The sequence below is a fragment of the Glycine max genome, chromosome 10 (genome assembly GCF_000004515.6).
Source record: "Glycine max cultivar Williams 82 chromosome 10, Glycine_max_v4.0, whole genome shotgun sequence".
NCBI lineage: Eukaryota > Viridiplantae > Streptophyta > Magnoliopsida > Fabales > Fabaceae > Glycine > Glycine max.
The window spans coordinates 21,159,226-21,165,275 of record NC_038246.2 but is presented as its reverse complement, the minus strand read 5'-3'; the positions used below and the strand labels follow the sequence as shown (position 1 = coordinate 21,165,275).

Below are 6,050 nucleotides of genomic sequence, written 5' to 3'. Positions count from 1 at the left end.
ATATTTTTGGTCAACCAACTTTACAAGGATTGAGCCATTATTTAGACAAACTAAACACTCTAAAATTGAGACAAAGTGGTGCCATTTAGTCCTCCTCCATTTGGGCCATGATACAACTCACAACCTTGGACTTTTCTCCTTGAAACTTGGGCTTGTATTCAAATAGTATGGACAACACTTGTTGAAGAGCTTCCTTGGCTTTCCTTGCTCTAGCCCTTGTCATAGGCCCTCCAAGTCCTTCAAGTGGATCCTTGCCCTTGCTCTTGGTCATGTCCTCATCATTCTCTCCCTCTTGAGAAGGATTTGTCCTCAAATCAGATTCTCCATCTGCATCAAAAAGAGATAAATCAGAGACATTGAAGGTGGAACTAACATTATACTCACCGGGCAGCTCAACTTTGTAAGCATTGTCATTGATTCTTTCAAGCACTTGAAATGGTCCATCTCCCCTTGGTTGAAGCTTTGATTTCCTTTGTTCCGGAAACCTTTCTTTTCTCATGTGCACCCAAACCCAATCTCCGGGTTCGAAGACAACCTTCTTTCTCCCTTTGTTGGCTTGTTTAGCATAGCTTTTATTTTTCCTCTCAATTTGATCTTTGACTCTCTCATGAAGCTTCTTCACATAGTCCGCCTTTGCTTGACCTTCTTTATGCTTAAAAACAGAAACATTAGGCATAGGCAAAAGATTAAGAGGAGTTAGTGGGTTAAAACCATAAACAACTTCAAAAGGAGAACAATTAGTGGTGCTATGAACAGCTCTATTGTAAGCAAATTCAACATGGGGTAAACAAGCTTCCCAAGTTTTTAAGTTCTTCCTCAAAACTGTCCTAAGCAAAGTTCCCAAAGTCCTATTAACAACTTCCGTTTGCCCATCGGTTTGTGGGTGACAAGTGGTTGAAAATAACAATTTAGTGCCCAACTTGCTCCACAAAGTCCTCCAAAAATGGCTTAGGAACTTAGAGTCCCTATCACTAACAATGCTCCTTGGCAAACCATGGAGTCTCACAATCTCCTTGAAAAACAAATCAGCCACATGGGAAGCATCATCAACTTTTTTACATGGAATAAAATGAGCCATTTTAGAAAACCTATCAACAACCACAAAAATGGAATCTCTACCATTGCTTGTTTTTGGCAGCCCCAAAACAAAATCCATGGATAAATCAATCCAAGGATACTCCGGAATAGGCAATGGAGTATACAATCCATGAGGCTTTACCTTAGACTTTGCCTTTTTACATACAATGCAATGTTCACAAAATTTCTGCACATCCTTTTTCATATGAGGCCAATAAAAATGTTCTTCTAATGTCTCTAGAGTCTTTTGGACCCCAAAATGCCCCATTAAACCTCCTTCATGTGCTTCACAAACAAGCAAATTTCTAGTAGAACATTTAGGCACACACAATTTGTTTTCTTTGAAAAGAAAGCCTTCCTAAAGAAACCATTTTCTGAAAAATTTTCACAATTTTTAAAAATTTCTCCAAAAGTTTCATCATTTTCATACATTCTTTTCAAACATTCAAGACCAATCAATTTTGTTTCAAGCATAGAAAGTAATGCATGACGCCGAGAAAGAGCATCGGCTACAATATTACCTTTTCCCTTTTTATGTTTGATAACATAAGGGAATTGCTCTAGGAATTCCACCCACTTCGCATGCCTTTTGTTAAGCTTGCCTTGCCCCTTGATATATTTGAGGGACTCATTGATATGAACCCTCATGGCACAAGGGCTGACTTAGGATCGTCTAGGATTAAACCTTGATGGAAAATGCGGAAATTGATTAAGGAAAGGATGGAAAATAAGGTGGTTAATTTCGTGGGTCTTAATAAGGTGGTTTCTGGCATAAAATGGATGAATGGGATGGTAAAACGTAGGTTAAGTGGTGGCTGGACAGAAATATAGAAATGGCAATAACGGAAGCTACAGGGCTCCAAATGAGGTGATTCCAAAACGAGGTGAAAGGTCTCGTTTTGAAATTCAATTTAGGCTCAAGAATCACTTAATTTGATTGTGTAAAATGGGAGTTATGGTCACGAGATAATTTTGGGCAGAGGTGGATTTTCTGGAATTGTGGTTTGAAAGAACAAGGGTGGAGATGATAGGAAGGAAAGAATCACTCTTTCCAGCGAGGGAAACACACAAAGGTTGTGAAAGTCCTTTGATACAGCCAGGGTGTTCTTGAATCACTCAAGAATTTAGGAGAATCACTCTCACTAAGATAAAAGAGATAAACTCTAATTTTCTGAATAAAACTCAACTTGTGTTTATTGATAAAATGGTTCAGCTTATATAGAAGCTTTACAGCAGATTTTAGTAATGACCCACTAACCTAGAATTAAAATAACTTAATGCCATTAACCTAGGGAATTAAAACAAACTTAATGGCTGAGTGTAACTGAAATTGTGGCAACCAAAAGTCACCCCCAACAGCCAACAAGTCAGCCACCATTTGGTCTCCCAAAAGGCTGATGCCTAGGTTGCCAATTGGGCCCTTATTACAACTTGAACTAAAGCCCTTTTAGTTGATTAACCCAAAACATATTTTTGGTCAGCCAACTTTACAAGGATTGGGCCATTATTTAGACAAACTAAACACTCTAAAATTGAAATAAAGTGGTGTCATTTAGTCCTCCTCCATTTGGGCCATGATACAACTCACAACCTTGGACTTTTCTCCTTGAAACTTGGGCTTGTATTCAAATAGTATGGACAGCACTTGTTGAAGAGCTTCCTTGGCTTTCCTTGCTCTAGCCCTTGTCATAGGTCCTCCAAGTCCTTCAAGTGGATCCTTGCCCTTGCTCTTGGTCATGTCCTCATCACTCATGGTCACTATGAATGACAAATTCCTTGGGATAAAGGTAGTGTTGCCATGTTTTCAAAGCCCGTACTAAGGCATACAACTCCTTATCATAAGTTGAATAGTTAAGGGTAGGACCACTTAACTTTTCACTAAAATAAGCAATTGGATATGGCCTTCTTGTATCAACACAGCCTCAATCCCAACATTTGAAACATCACACTCAATTTCAAAAGATTTTTGAAAGTTTGGCAACGCAAGTATGGGGGCATTAGTTAGCTTTTGCTTAAGAACATTGAAAGCTTCTTCTTGTTTCTCTCCCCATTTGAAACCAACATTTTTCTTGAGCACTTCATTGAGAGGTGCTGCCAATGTGCTAAAATCCTTCACAAATCGTCTATAAAATCTTGCTAAGCCATGAAAACTCCCCACCTCGATCACGGACTTAGGTGTAGGCCATTCTTGAATAGCCCTAACCTTCTCCTCATCAACTTGCACTCCTTTAGAACTCACAACAAAATCAAGAAACACAACATGGTTAGTACAAAAGATGCATTTTTCAAGATTGGCATACAATTGTTCTTCTCTAAGCACAGTCAAGACAGATTTTAAATGATCAATATGCAAATCAAGTGAAGTGCTATAGATAAGAATATCATCAAAGTACACCACAACGAACTTTCCTATGAACTCTCTCAAGATATGGTTCATTAATCTCATGAAAGTGCTAGGAGCGTTAGTTAGGCCAGAAGGCATAACCAACGATTCTTAAGGGCTCTACAATCAGAACACATGCGCCATGTCCCATCCTTTTTAGGGACCAAAATCACTGGGACAGCACAAGGACTCATACTATTTCTTACCCAACCTTTGCTAATGAGTTCATCCACTTGTCTTTGAATCTCTTTGGTATCTTGTGGATTACTTCTATAGGCTGGCCTATTGGGCAAAGAAGCTCCCGGAATGAGATCAATTTGATGCTCAATTCCCCTCAAAGGTGGTAGTCCACTTGGCACATGTGGTGGAAACATGTCTTGAAAATCCTGCAAAAGAGTTTTAACACTAGAAGGCACTTCAAAATCATCAAAAGTGTTAGTGGTCAAAATCTGATTTTTGCAAAACAAGATATACAGTGTCTGTTTAGCACGAAACAACCTCTTGACCTCACTTTTTGTGGCTAAATAGCTCTCCCTTACTTCAAGTGTTTCACTCTTCTTTTGTTCACTCTTTTTTCTCTCAAGTGTTTCCCTCTTTTTCTCACTCTCAAGTGTTTTGCTCACTTTTTCTTTTTCTCTTTTCTCTTGAAGAAGTTTTTCTCTGATTTTATTTTGATCCTCACACACTTCTTGTGGACTCAATGGCTTGAGCACAATCTTTTTGTCTTGGTGCATGAAAGAGATCTTGTTGGTGTAACCGTCATGATTGGCTCTTTTATCAAATTGTCATGGTCTCCCCAAAAGTAAGTGACTAGCCTCCATAGGAACAACATCACAAAGTACCTTATCATTGTATTTCCCAATGGAAACGTCCACTTCAACTTGCTGTGTCACTTGCACCTCCCCATCCTTACTAAGCCATTGAAGTTTGTATGGCCTAGGATGTGGTTTAGTAGCTAGATTTAGCTTTGACACTAATCTAGCACTAGCCACATTGGTGCAACTACCTCCATCAATGATCACCATGCACACCTTGCCATTGATTAAACATCTAGTGTGAAAGATGTTTTCTCTTTGGCTCTCATCCTCATGCTTCAATTGACCACCAAGTAACTGCCTAATCATCAACAAATCTCCCTCCGGAGTCTCCTCTTCCTCTACGTACTCACTCTCCTCTTCCTCTTTAACATCGGATTCACTTATATATTCTCCATCTCTAAGAACCATGGACCTTTTGTTAGGGCACTCATAAGCATAGTGTCCTAGGCCTTGGCACTTGAAACACTTCACATCTCTACTCCTTTTAGAGGGTTCCTCTTGGGACTTTGAGCGAATTTTTGATGGGATAGGTGTGGAACTACTAGAAGTAGCATCCCCATCTTTCTTACCTTTGTCTTTCCAACTATAAGAACCAAAGTTGGTAAAACTCCTCTTAGCCACTCCCTTCCTTTTTAATTGTTGCTCCACTTGGATTGCTTTGTGAAGCAAATCATCCATTTCAACAAACTCCTGCAGCTCAACAATATCACGGATATCATTAGTCAAACCATTAAGAAATCGAGCCATAGTTACCTCCTCATCTTCTTCAATCTTTGCTTGAATCATGAGCACATCCATTTCCTTGAAATACTCCTCAACCCCCTTGTTGCCTTGGGTTAGTTTTTGGAGCTTGAATTTCAAGTCCCTTGAGTAACTAGCCGGCACATATCGCTTCCTCATGATCTTTTTCATCTTCGTCCATGTATCAACCATTGGCTCTTCATTTCTTGCTCTCTCCTTTTGTAGCTTGTTCCGCCACACAAGAGCATGGTCGGAAAACTCCGTGGCGGCAAGCTTCACTTTTTGGTCCTCCTCATAGTTGTTGCATGAGAAAACATGCTCTATTTTCATCTCCCACTCCAAGTAGGCCTCCGGATCATTCTTTCCTTTAAATGGAGGAATGTTGAGTTTAATACCATCAATTCGGTTTTGTCTAGGAACACCATCATTCCCTCTTCTCCTCCTTTCTTCTTCATTATGATCTCTATTCTCCATTTGATCCAACCTCTCATGGAGCGCATCATCTCGTTGTTTCATTAACCTCTCCAAATGTTGCATCAAAGCTTGCATTTGGAATTGTGAAAGCCCCACTCCATCATTAGGATTAGTACCTGACATCTCAAACAAACAAATCAAACGTAACAAGACAATTATAGTTGTTGTTTGAATACCTCACCCACTCAAGTTGATATGAACCCTCATGGAACAAGGGCTGACTTAGGATCGTCTAGGATTAAACCTTGATGGAAAATGCGGAAATTGATTAAGGAAAGGATGGAAAATAAGGTGGCTAATTTCGTGGGTCTTAATAAGGTGGTTCTTGGCATAAAATGGATGAATGGGATGGTAAAACGTAGGTTAAGTGGTGGCTGGACAGAAATATAGAAATGGCAATAACTGAAGCTACAGGGCTCCAAATGAGGTGATTCCAAAACGAGGTGAAAGGTCTCATTTTGAAATTCACTTTAGGCTCAAGAATCACTTAATTTGAGTGCGTAAAATGGGAGTTATGGCCACGAGATAATTCTGGGCAGAGGTGGATTTTCTGGAAT

The 6,050-nt window shown here is 39.6% G+C and overlaps 1 pseudogene; it reads right to left on the bottom strand.

Moving 5' to 3' along the window:
• Nucleotides 1-376: 376 nt before the first annotated feature.
• Nucleotides 377-5,443, bottom strand: LOC106794894 (uncharacterized; annotated as a pseudogene).
• Nucleotides 5,444-6,050: the final 607 nt, after the last annotated feature.